The 14,298-nt window shown below is 46.2% G+C and overlaps 1 protein-coding gene across 2 annotated transcripts in view; it reads right to left on the reverse strand.

Annotated features, from left to right (window-relative positions):
- CRHR1 (corticotropin releasing hormone receptor 1) overlaps nucleotides 1–14,298 on the reverse strand; it is a 429,919-nt gene that overhangs the window by 178,459 nt on the left and 237,162 nt on the right. The window lies entirely within an intron of this gene.

Consider the following 14,298-nt stretch of genomic DNA (forward strand, 5'->3'; position numbering starts at 1 on the left):
GTCTGTGGTGCAACGTGACGTTGGCGGATGGTGCAAGACATGATGCCCATGATCTGTTCAATCAGATTCAGGTCTGGGGAACGGGCGGGCTAGTCCATAGCTTCAATGCCTTCATCTTGCACGAACTGCTGACACACTCCAGCCACATAAGGTCTGACATTGTCCTGCATTAGGAGGAACTCAGGGCCAGCCGCACCAGCATATGGTCTCACAAGGGGTCTGAGGATCTCATCTCGGTACCTAATGCCAGTCAGGCTACCTCTGTAGAGCACATGGAGGGCTGTGCGGCCCTCCAAAGAAATTTCACTAGACACTATTACTGACCCACTGCCAGACCGGTCATGCTGAAGGATGGTGCAGGCAGCAGATCGCTCTCCACAGCGTCTCCAGACTCTTTCACGTCTGTCACATGTACTCAGTGTGAACCTGCTTTCATCTGTGAAGAGCACAGGGCACCAGTGGCAAATTTTCCAATCTTGCTGTTCTGTGGCAAATGCCAAGCCTCCTGCATGGTGTTGGACTGTGAGCACAACCCCCATCTGTGGATGTTGGACACTCAGACCATCCTCATGGAGTCGGTTTCTAATCGTTTGTGCAGACACATGCACATTTGTGGCCTGCTGGAGATCATTTTGCAGGGCTCTGGCAGTGCTCCTCCTGTTCCTCCTTGCACAAAGGCTGAGGTCCTGCTGCTTGGTTTTTGCCCTCATACAGCCCCCTTCACATCTCCTGGTATACTGGCCTGTCTCCTGGTAGCGCCTCCAGCCTCTGGACACTACGCTGACAGACACAGCAAACCTTCTTGCCACAGCTTACATTGATGTGCCATCCAGGATAAGCTGCACTACCTGAGCCACTTGTGTATGTTGTAGAGTCCGTCTCATGCTACCATGAGTGTGAAAGCACAACCAACATTCAAAAGGGACCAAAACATCAGCCAGAAAGCATTGATTCTGAGATGTGGTCTGTGGTCACCACCTGCAGAACCACTTCTTTATTGAGTGTGTCTTGATAATTGCCAATTATTTCCATCTGTTGTCTATTCCATTGGCACAACAGCATGTGAAATTGATTGTCAAACAGTGTTGCTTCCTAAGTGGACAGTTTGATTTCACAGAAGTTTGATTTACTTGGAGTTATATTCTGTTGTTTAAGTGTTCCCTTTATATCACATATAGGGGTCGCTCTGTTTTCCACCCAGAATGCGGACGGAGCCCTATTATACCCTGAAGTGCCTCGTGGTCACAGCAGGATGCCTGTGAGTCATAGGGCAAAATAAAAGTAAGCGTGGACCTGGTCAAACTATTTGGCATGGGATTGTTCAGGAAAAGCTGGCATGGGCTTTTATTTTGGAAACCGACTGCAGGAAGGAAGTGGGGATGGTCCGTTTCCTCCTGATCTGGGTTTTCCATGTGCCACAGATTCTAGTTTAATATCCCTGCAGTGAAGGGTTTGGGTGTCGGTATCAGTGGAATTTGCAGTAGGCAAAGCAGACGACTGTGCAAAAACTTAGAGCTGTGTGAGAGTAACACAGAGCCCAGCAGAACGAACTCCTGGCACCTGCAGCGTACACAGCGGTGCAGTTGCCCACGGTAAGAGGTCAGAGGTGGATCGGCATATTAAGGGACTGTAATCTGGAGGGTATGGTTCCTGGCTACGATCCAGAGGATATCGTTTACTATGTAGAGCTGTGAGTTTTAATATTAATACTGTGTTTTTGTGAGTTGGACATTTAATGCTGTTAAGTAAACCCATTAAAGGGACTTTTTGTTTGGAACTGTGCTTGGTCACTGCCTCATCACTCCGTAAGCGTGCTACCGCTGAACTACAATATATATATATATATATGTATATATATATATATAGATATATATATATATATGTATATATCTATATATATATATATATATATATATATATATATATGTATATGTATATATCTATATATATCTATATATATATATATATATATATATATATATATATATATATATATATGTATACATATACATACAGTGTCTTGAAGAAATAGGAGTATTTATACCCAGTAAATTTTCCACATTTTCTCACATTACATCCACAAACCTAAATATAAATATTTTTTTTGATATTTTATGTGATATACCAACACAATCTAGTGAGCATTTGTGAAGTATAAAGGTAATGACTAGCGTTGAGCAGTGCGATACTGCAAATATTGGGTATCGGCCGATATTCGCTGTATCGGAATTCCGATACTGAGTTCCGATATTTTTGCGATATCAGATACCGGAATTGGAAGTTCCCATAGTGCAATGATGCACTATAATGGAGTGTGGGCGGTGCGTGGGCAGAAACTGCGTGTGTGTGTGTGCGGGCGGGGTCTGTGTGACCGTGGGGGCTCTGTGCTTGCCTGCCGGGGCTCTGTGCGGCATGCGGGGGCTCTGTGTGGGCATGCCGGGGCTCTGTGTGGATTGCGGGGGCTCTGTGCGGGCTTGCCGGGGCTCTGTGCGGGCTTGCCAGGGCTCTGTGTGGGCTTGCCGGGGCTCTGTGCGGCTTGCCGGGGCTCTGTGCGGGCTTGCTGGGGCTCTGTGCGGGCTTGCCGGGGCTTTGTGCGGCTTGCCGGGGCTCTGTGCGGGCTTGCTGGGGCTCTGTGCGGGCTTGCCGGGGCTTTGTGTGGCTTGCGGTGGGTCTGTGCGGGCTTGCCGGGGCTGTGTGCGGGCTTGCCGGGGCTCTGTGCGGCTTGTGGGGGCTCTGTGCGGGCTTGCCGGGGCTATGTGTGGGCTTGCGGGGGCTCTGTGCGGGCTTGCTGAGGCTCTGTGCAGCTTGCGGGGGCTCTGTGCGGGCTTGCCAGGGCTCTCTGCGGGCTGCCGGGGGTCTGTGTAGGCATCATCCGATGGGACTACAAGTCCCATCGGACGATGCCTGCAACAGTGACAGTGATTGACACATTAGCCAATGATGGGAGAGTAGTAGTCCCATCATCCGGCTAATGTGTTGAATGTAAAAAAAAAAAATACTACATGTAAAAAAGATTAAAATAACAAACAACCAATATACTCCCTGTCTACAGAAATCCACGAGTGTCCCACGACGATCTCCCATGGAGAATGGCAGCATCAGCTGTTGCGACCACTCTCTAGGGGCTCCAGGAACACAATGACGGGAGGAAGGTATCCTTCCGCACTGTATTCCTCCACCGCTGTAAAAAAATAGTCCCTAGTCTCACTTTTGGCATTGCTGTATGAGAAATTTTCCCATGCAGCAATTGCCATAAAGTGAGACTTTGTCCTAAGGTAACCTCTCAGTGATGCACTGCAGGAGCCATTGTCTCCTGTCAGTGTGTCACTGAGTGTCTTATAGATCAGTGACATTACCCGATGTCACTGTTCTATAGGGGAGATAATCGTTTGACACTCGTTATTAATTGGACTACGGCGGACAGGTAGGATACCGTTTATTATTTTACCTTTTTTACAGGCACTGAAGTATGGTAAGTATGGTTAAATGAAGAATATTAAAATACTTTTTTCCTAATGTGTGTGTGTTTTATTAACCCTTTATTACTATTGGATTAATAATGGATAGGCGTCTTATTGACGCCTCTCCGTTATTATTCCGGCTTAATGTCACCTTACAATAGCAAGGTGACATTAACCCCTTATTACCCCATATCCCACCGCTACATGGGAGTGGGAAGAGAGGGGCTAAGTGCCGGAATTGGCGCATCTTGCAGATGCGCCATTTCTGGGGCGGCTGTGGACTGGTATTTGTAGCTGGGGTGGGGGGGGGCAATATCTAGGCTATGAATATCAGCCCGCAGCTGTCTGCGTAGCCTTTCTGGCTATAAAATATAGGGGGACCCCACGTCATTTTTTGGGGGGTCCCCCTATTTTAATAGCCATTAAAGGCTACCAATATTGGCCCCCGGCCGTCGGCATTCCCCCTCTGGCGCAGAAAATTGTGCGGGAGCCCACTCCGTTTTTTTCCTTTTTTTTAAAAAATTCAACGCTCATTAAGGCCTCTTTCACACTTGCGTCAGTACGGGTCCGTCGCTATGCGTCGGGCCGACGTACCGACGCACGTTGTGAAATTTGTGCACGACATTGGCAGCAGATTTTGAACGCATCTGCTGCCCATTCTGAAGTCCGGGAAGGAGGAAGCAGAGTTTCAACGGTGCATGCGCGGTAGAAAATAGCGGATGCGACGGACAAAAAAAATGCTCACTTGAGCGTTTTTTCGTGCCGACGGTCCGCCAAAACACGATGGATCCGTTGCACGATAATACAAGTCTATGGGTAAAAAACGCATCCTGCGAGCACATTTGCAGGATACTTTTTTCCCAAAACGACAGATTGCGATGGATTGCTAAAAACGCAAGTGTGAAAGTAGCCTTAGAAACATCGGCCTTTCTATTATATATCTATGGATATATCTATCCATAGATATATTTATAGATAGATATATCTATAGATACATAGATGTATCTATCCATATATCTGGCTGCTTTCACACATCAGGTTTTTGCCGTCATGCACAATCCGGCGAGTTTTGAAAAAAACAGATCTGTTTTTTTCCGCTGGAATCATTTTTTCCACCGGATCCGTTTTTTCCACCGCATCCATTTTTTTCCACCGGATCCGTTTTTTTACGCCGGATCTGTCTTTTCCACCGGATCCATTTTTTTTCCACCGGATCAGTTTTTTTTTTCGACTGATCCGTTTATACCACCGGATCCATTTTTTTCCGCAGGATCTGTTTTTTTCCACCAGATCTGGTTTTTTCCACCGGATCCACTTTTTCCGCAGGAACCGTTTTTTCCACCGGATCCGTTTTTTTGCCGCCGGATCAGTTTTTTTCCACCGGATCAGTTTTTTTCCACCGGATCAGTTTTTTTTTCCACCGCATCCGTTTTTTCCACAGGATCCGCTTTTTTCTGTAGGATCCGTTTTTTCCAGCTGGATCCGTTTTTTAAAAAAAAATAGCATAAAAAAACATAAAAAACCACACCAAAAACCTGCACCAAAACCTGCACTAAAAACTGCACCAAAAACTGCATAAAAAAACATCAAAAACCACACCAAAATCATGCATCCAAAACTGCACCAAAAACTGCATCAAAAACAGCATTAAAAACCACATCAAAAACCACACCAAGAACCTGCATCAAAAACTGCACCAAAAACAGCATCAAAAATGCATCAAAAACCACACCAAAAACCTGCATCAAAAACTGCATCAAAAACCGCATCAAAAACCACACTGAAAACATGCATTAAAAACTGCACCAAAAACTGCATCAAAAATCGCATAAAAAAACACACCAAAAACTGCATCAAAACTGCACCATTTTTTGATGCAGGTTTTGATACAGTTTTTGGTGCAGTTTTTTTGGTGCGGCTTTTGATGCTGTTTTTGATGCAGTTTTTGGTGCAGTTTTGATGCAGTTTTTGGTGCAGTTTTTGAGGCTCTGTGCACATGTTGCAGATTAGGCTTAAGAATTTCTGATGCGGATTCTGCCTCTCCTGGCAGAAAACGCACCTGCGGATTTGTAACTTTTTTGCGCGTTTCCGCAGCGTTTTCTGTGCGTTTTTGCTGCGGTTTGCTTGCGGATTTGCTGCGTTTTTTACCGCTGCGGTTTTCTATAATGGAGTGGGTACAAAAACGCTGCAGATTCACAAAAAAGAAGTGACATGCTACTTCTTTTAAACCGCAGCGTTTCCGCAGCGGATTTTCCGCAAAGTGTGCACAGCATTTTTTTTTCTCATTAATTTACATTGTACTGTAAATCAATTGCGAATCTGCAGCGTTTCTGCACTGCAAAAAAAGCTGCGGATCCGCAGAGAATCCGCAACGTGTGCACATACCCTGATGCAGGTTTTTAGTGTGGTTTTTGATGCAGATTTTGATGCAGTTTTTGGTGCGGTTTTTGATGCAGTTTTTGGTGCAGTTTCGATGCAGTTTTTGATGCAGTTTTTGATGCAGGTTTTGATGCAGTTTTTGGTGCGGTTTTTGATGTGGTTTTTGATGCAGCTTTTGGAAATAAATAAATAAACGGAAAATGTGCATGATTTGAATGGAAACATGCATGAAAAAACGGATTCGGAGGCCTGATTCATCATTTCACATCTCAGTTTCATCCGTTTTTTGCCGGATCCGTCGCTGAGCGTTTTTCGCCGGACAGAAAAAACGTTCCTCTGTATGTGTTTTCCGTCCGGAGGAAACAGCTTTTTTGACGGATCCGGCAAAAAAACGGATGAAACGTGTGGCCATCAGGCGCAATCCGGCGTTAATACAACTCTTTGAGAAAAAAACGGATCCTGCAGAAAAAAATGGATCCTGCAAATGTGCTTGCAGGATGCGTTTTTTACTCATAGACTTGTATTATCGTGCAACGGATCCATCGTGTTTTGGCGGACTGTCGGCACGAAAAAAACGTTCAAGTGAGCATTTTTTTTGTCCGTCGCATCAGCCATTTTCTACCGCACATGCGCCGCTGAAACTCCGCTCTCTCCTCCCCGGACTTCACAATGAGCAGCGGATGCGTTGAAAAACTGCATCCGCTGCCAATGTTGTGCACAAATTTCACAACGTGCGTCGGTACGTTGGCCCGACGCATAGCAAAGGACCCGTACCGACGCAAGTGTGAAAAAGGCCTTAATGAGCATTGAATTTTTTTTTAAAAAAGGAGAAAGAAAACGGCGTGGGCTCCCACGCAATTTTATGCGCCAGAGGGGGAAAGCCGACGGCCGGGGGCCAATAAATGTCTTTGTAACCTTTACTGGCTGTTAAAATAGGGGGAACCAAAAAATGATGTGGGGGTCCCCCTATATTTTATAGCCAGAAAGGCTATGCAGACAGCTGCGGGCTGATATTCATAGCCTAGAGAGGGGCCATAGATATTGGCCCCCCCTGGCTACAAATACCAGTCCACAGCCGCCCCCGAAATGGCGCATCTGTAAGATGCGCCAATTCCGGAACTTAGCCTCTCTCTTCCCACTCCCATATAGTGGTGGGATATAGGGTAATAAGGGGTTAATATCACCTTGCTATTGTAAGGTGACATTAAGCCGGGTTAGTAACAGAGAGGAGTCAATAAGACGCCTATCCATTATTAATCCAATAGTAATAAAGGGTTAATAAAACACACACACATTAGGAAAAAAGTATTTTAATATTCTTCATTTAACCATACTTACCATACTTCAGCGCCTGTAAAAAAGGTAAAATAATAAACCGTATCCTACCTGTCCGCCGTAGTCCAATTAATAACGAGTGTCCCATGACGATCTCCCCTATAGAACAGTGACATCGGGTGATGTCACTGATCTATAGGACCCTCAGTGACACACTGACAGGAGACAATGGCTCCTGCAGTGCATCACTGAGAGGTTACCTTAGGACAAAGTCTCACTTTATGGCAATTGCTGCGTGGGAAATTTCTCATACAGCAATGCCAAAAGTGAGACTAGGGACTATTTTTTTACAGCGGTGGAGGAATACAGTGCAGAAGGATACCTTCCTCCCGTCGTGTTCCTGGAGCCCCTAGAGAGTGGTCACAACAGCTGATGCTGCCGTTCTCCATGGGAGACCGTCGTGGGACACTTGTGGATTTCTGCGGACAGGGAGTATATTGGTTGTTTGTTATTTTAATCTTTTTTACATGTAGTATTTTTTTTTTTACATTCACACATTAGCCGGATGATGGGACTACTACTCTCCCATCATTGGCTAATGTGTCAATCACTGTCACTGTTGCAGGCATCGTCCGATGGGACTTGTAGTCCCATCAGACGATGCCTGCACACAGGCATAGAGCCCCGGCAGCCCGCATAGAGCCCCGCACGCCGCACAGAGCCCTGCATGCTGCACAGAGCCCAGGCACACACGCACAGAACCCCAGCACACACGCACAGAGCCCCGGCAGGCCGCACAAAGCCCCGGCACTCACGCACAGAGCCCCGCACGCCACACAGAGCCCCGGCACACCGCACAGAGCCCCGGCACGCAGCACAGAGCCCTGCACGCTGCACAGAGGCACAGCACGCCGCACAGAGCATCGGCACACACGCACAGAGCCTTGGCACACCGCACAGAGCCCCGCACGCTGTACAGAGCCCCGGCACGCCGCACAGAGCCCTGGCACACATGCACAGAGCCCCGCACGACGAGCAGACCCCCGGCACGCCACACAGAGCCCCGGCACGCCGCATTGAGCCCCGACACACACGCACAGAGCCCTGCACGCCACACAGAGCCCCAGCACACCGCACAGAGCCCCGGCACACACGCACAGAGCCCTGAACAGACCCCGCCCGCACACACAGACACACACAGTGTCCGCCCACGCACCGCCCACACTCTTCCCCCCTCTGGAACAGGATGTAGAAGGACAGAAAGGGCTTATTTACATTCCTATATTTGTGTCCCATTGACTTGCATTGGTATCGGGTATCGATATCGGTGATATCCGATATTTTTTGGATATCGGCCGATCCAATCCGATACCGATACTTCTGGATATCGGAAGGTATCGCTCAACACTAGTAATGACACATGTTTTAAAAATATTTAAAAATAAAAATATGAAAGTTGTGAAGTGCATTTGTATTCAGCCCCACTGAGTCAATATTTTAAAGGACCACCTTTCATTGCAATTACTTCTGCAAGTCTGTCTCTACCAGCTTTGCACACCTAGAGGTTAAAATATTTTCCCATTCTTCTACACCCCAGTCTCAAGTCTTTTGCAGCATCTAGCAGACAAACATGCACAAAACAATGTCCAGTCATTGATCATTGAGAGGTTAAAATGGTAAGATTTAAAAAAACTGTTGATAATCCTGAAATCTGTTCACATTCCCCTAATATTAGTCTCATATTTCTTTTTCTGCAGAGACTCTCACTCTGCACAATGACCTTTGCACAGATCTGGGTATTCCGATAAAACTCTCCCATTGAAGTTAATGTGTAAGACCGTGTCTATTACTGCTTATGCTCCATGTGGCTGATGTTACACACATCTCTGATAACAGTAGTTGAGGCAAGATTGCTATCCTCATAATCATGTACCGATAACAGAATAACAAAATCTAAAATCACAAATAAATAAAAACAGATTAGATTCTGTATATTAGAATCCGGTTGTAATAATAAAAAGTAATATAGATTATACAATCCCTTGAAAAAACTCCCAATATGCCATATTCTATTTATAAGACTGCTGCTCTCTTATTTTGGAGTAGGGCCATGAGTTATCATCAGGCAACAAGACCTAGGCTAGATGCACCCCTTACCTACCTCCATACCCCCTTCAGTTACATACTTTTTGGACTATAAGATGCACTGGACCATAAGACGCACCCCAAATTTTCAGAAGGAAAATAGGGAAAAAAATAATGTGTCAAATGGGGGTCCATCTTACAGTGCGAATTCAGCTTACCGGGGGGATCGGCACAGGTGGAGGACTGGTCATGGGGAAGCATGTTCACAGGGGTTGTTCGGTGGTCCAGGCTGGTGTGGTGGCCTCCAGCAAATCCCATCCCAGGCTGGTGCGGCAGTGGTGCTCTGTAGTTCCCGGTGGTTTCAACGATACTTTGCTACATGTTCGGCAGTGGTACGTTGGGGCTACGCTGGCATTTTGCAACAGGTGCGGCAGTGATGCTCTGTGGTGCGGCGGTGGTTCTCTGTGGTGCTGGGGGGCTCTGCCGGTATTTTGTGAAAGCACAGATGCCTCCACAGATCCATTACTGTGTTGCAGTGGACTCTGGAAAAATGGCCGCAGGCGGTGGCACATGCTCAGATTGAGATCTCATTGCCGAGATCTCATCCCGAGATCTCATTGCTGAGATCTCAATCTGCTGCGATGCGGTGGCCTCCGGGAAACTGGCCATCAGGAGAGGCGCATGCTCTGATTCAGATCTCGACAATGAGGTCTCATCCTGGGACGAGATCTTGGTACCGAGATCTGAATCAGAGCATGTGCCGCCCCCGGTAGTCATTTTCCCGGAGACCACCGCATTGCAGCAATGGATCTGCAGGGCCTCCAGGCTTTCAGAAAATGCTGGCGGAGCCCCCCTGCACCACAGAGCACCACCGCCGCACCACAGAGCACCACCGTTGCACCACAGAGCACATTTCAGGCTGGTGCGGCTGTGGTGCTCTTGGGTTCCTGGTGGTTCTGCCGGTATTTTGCGACAGGTTCACCGATAGTGCGGCGGGGCTCTCCTGGCATTTTGCGACAGGTGCAGTGGTGGTGCTCTGTGGTGCGGCGGGGCTCCATGGGCATTTTGTAACTGGTGCGGCGGGGCTCCGCTGGCATTTTGTGAAAGCATGGAGGGCCCCGCAGATCCATTGCTGCGATGCGGTGGCCTTCAGAAAAATGACCACAGGGGGCGGCGCATGCTCAAATTGCGATCTCAGCAATGAGATCTAATTGCCGAGATCTCAATCTGCTGCGATGCAGTGGCCTCTGGGAAAATGGCCACTGGGGGTGGCACATGCTTAGATTCAGATCTCGGCAACAAGATCTCATCCCGAGATCTCATCTGAAATCTTCGGACGAGATCTCGGTGCCGAGATCTGAATGTGGTCGTGCGCCTCCCCAGAGGCCATTTTCCCGGAGGCCACCGCATTGCAGCAATGGATCTGCGGGGGCCTTAAGGCTTTCAGAAAATGCCGGCAGAGTCCCCTGCACAACAGAGCACCACCGCCGCACCATAGAGCACCACCACCGCACCACAGAGCACGACTGCTGCACCAGCCTGAGAAGGGAGGCTGCATCACCTTGTAGCGTTGGACCGGAACCGCTGCCACAGTATTTTGTAAGTATATTCTGACTATAAGAGGCACCCCCATTTTCTCCCAAAATTTTGGGGGAGAAAAGTTTGTCTTATAGTCCGAAAAATACGGTAAGCCCTTGACATACTGTACATTAGATTAACATCAGCTGAATCACTGATATCAGTTGGCTTGGCTGACAATGTAATGTCTACGGGGGCCATACCATTGGTGCAACCTATGCAGTTGCTCAAAGGCCCAAGACATAAGGGGGCCTATGTCCATCTCCAGAGCAGGTGGAATTGTGCATTATTATGGGCCACTGGACTGCAAAGGTCCCATTTATTGTTCTTGAACAGCGGCCTTCTTTTGGCTGTGTTCGCTCATGCGGGAGTGCCTGACTCTTCCCTGCCAGAAGATGCCTTGGAGGATAAGGGTCTAGCGTGTCCAATTTTAGACTGCTAATCCTTTTTGTTTCGGTAAGAGAGAAATCTAGCAGCAGCTCTCCCATCGAGGTCACAGGTATGTAAAAGTCGGGAAAGATAGCTGCCGGCCAAACAAATGGCCAAACCATCATTTGGTCAATAGCTATCTATTGTTTAATGGTGCCCATTAGACACTTGGGACTGCTAGATACACAGCTGTACAATAATATATAGCAGTTGCACTAGATTTCTACATGTCAGTGCACCAACACATTATGCAAATAGAATGCAGAGAGGAATTGGACTAGTATTCTCGTGCCTTCTATTGTGGTTAACTGAAAAGTTAGTACTGACCCTTTACCGAGTCTTTTACCTTTGATAAAAAGCTAAACCAGACACTTTTTTTTGCAGACACATGTTTTAGGATGTTGGCTCTTCATCAGTGCAATGCAGGAGGTCTGATTTGGCTGGGTGAGAGGTCTCTGACAGCAGGTGTAAGGGGATTTTTCTCCTTGTGGAGACATATCTTCTTATATAGTTTTGGCGCTATCCACAAGTTGAATTGCTTGCATTTACCCTACCATGTTGTGACGTCAGAATTACGTTTTTTAATACTAGGCCCCAGTTTATCTGAAAAAAACCCATTGTCAGCAAAGACATGTCATGTCTACTACACAATGTAGTTATGGTGTCCACCTCATGTTTTATTCTGAGCTTACACATGGCTGCAGAGGTATAGGAATATTGCAGAATGAGCATCTCAGGACTCATTTGGCACTTGTCCTATATTTCCATATTCTGGAGCAAATGTCTATCTGTGCTGATATGTATGAAAACGACTGTGTAATGTATTCCATTATATTTCATTTTCTGTCCTTTGGACACCAGATCGTGGCTGTCACACAGTAATATTATTTACTTGAATCATATTTCATAGTCAATAGAATCAGCTTGTTGGTTTTATAGGCAGAGCCATGTGGCTGTTGGCCTTCATCTGTGCATAGTCATTATTCTTGGCAATGGAATGGTGCATGGGTATTTCTAGTGGTATGTTCGTCATAGAGTCAGATAACAGTACCAAGTATACTGCTGGGGCTATGGAAGGCCACAACCATATCCATTTTTATCTAAAAATCTTTGGAACCATGTTAATAATCCATAAACAGGATTAGGGTTTGGCACTCAGTGTCACACTTTTTTCTTTAGTACCTTTCATCCCTTAGGTAAATGAATTGAAATATAGTAAATTAAGTAGCGCTGTTAGTACATGGCAATATATGGTAATAGCACTATAAGATACAGGAATAGTAGACATTAATGTACAATTTATATACTGTATGGCAATGATTTTTTTATAAGGAGTCATGTATATGTGATTTGTTCTATGGGGAATTATTTCTATGATTAGCAGAAATGATCTGATAACAGATTAGTTCACTAGTGGATATATTTGATGGATGTCTTCTTCTTAAAATGATTCTGTCAGTAGGATCAACCCTCCTAAACCGTCTATATTGATATATAAGTAATGGAAAGTTATATAAAATGATACCTTGATATCTGCAATCAGAATTTTTAATCCAGCGTAATCCACAATTTTTCATAACATGTTAAATAGCTTTTAAGATCTATGGGCCAGACATACTGTAGATCTTCCTGAAAGTCTGACCCCAAAGCTTATTTTAAATGAAGGATATCACACTGGTAATGCCACCTTTCCTTCTTTAATTTAAAACAAGAAGGAGATCTGTGTCTGGCACATAGATCTTAACAGCTCATTTACATATTCGGAAAAACATGGATAGACGCCTCTCCATTAGTAATCCTTGGGCTTGATTTCACCTGACAATACAAAGGTGACATCAACCCCACAAATATTAACCCCACTTGCCACCACTACAGGACAAGTGGGAAGAGCCGGGCAAAGCGCCAAAATTGGTGTTTCTAATAGATGTGCCTTTTCTGGGCAGCTGTGGGCTGCTATTTTTAGGCTGCGAAGGGACCCCTCTATTCTTGATAACCAGCCTTGAGGAAACTGACAGCCAAGGGTTGCAGCCCCCAGCTGTGAGTTTTGCCTGGCTGGTTAACAAAAATACAGGGGAACCCACGCCATTTTTGTTTTTTTTAATATTTATTTACAGCACAGGAGCCAGCTAATTAATACACCCATCAACCGCTCCTGCTCTCGTTGTTATCAGCGACAGCACACGTCGGATCATGTGAACTGTAGTCCCATTCACTTACACCAGTGACCGCAGGTAAACATTATACCTCCAATCACAGCTGAGCGCTCATGCTGTCTTTTGACAGCGTGGGAACCGCGGCTCTCTGACCAGCGGGGATGATTTCATTGCCGATCAGAAGCGGTCATTGCCGCAGTCTTATGTTCATGACAGCGCGACAAAAATCTGGTGTTCGGGCAGCCGAACCCGAACAGTAACACGGACTTCCCGGTGAAGTCCGTGTTCGGTGTCTGTGCCCGAACATTAAGTGCTCAGTATGGATGCCGAGATTTACTGTTCAGGTTCGCCCTTTTCTATGAGTGGCCATTAATCCCCTAAATGACTTGGTGCATGTCCCACCGTGAGCCTCCTGCTTGCATACAGCGGATATTGAATGTTTCAGGTGCAGGCCAGATGCAGACCCTGACGCTATACAGTGGGGAAGTATAATCCGCCACCCACTGACTCATCAGGCTTCAGATAAGTGAGCTACTGTCAGCACATCACAAATCACAGGGCCATCAGAATGAGTGAAGATTGCTGCAGGCATCAAAGACCGCGCCGGTAACACGCCACAGTAATAAAGATAAATAATGCTATATCAGAATCAAAAGCTCGGTCAGGCAAAACTGTAATGTCTCCGGTAATAGGATTCATCTGTATAATTCGTTGTTATACAGACAGATTGGGAAACATTGGATGTCACCTATAGTAAAAAGGAATTGGGGCATTTCACGTAATTAACACATTTCCGATGTCAAATATGCATTTTATTAATACATTTAGTATATTTAGTGGAAGGCTTTTAGACAATGAAATTGCCGAGCATGGGTAATGTTGGAACATACAACTGTAGGCTTATGCTGTTGAGGGACTAATTCAAGCAGATGGCTCTT

Source organism: Ranitomeya imitator, chromosome 2 (genome assembly GCF_032444005.1).
Source record: "Ranitomeya imitator isolate aRanImi1 chromosome 2, aRanImi1.pri, whole genome shotgun sequence".
NCBI classification, from domain to species: Eukaryota; Metazoa; Chordata; class Amphibia; order Anura; family Dendrobatidae; genus Ranitomeya; species Ranitomeya imitator.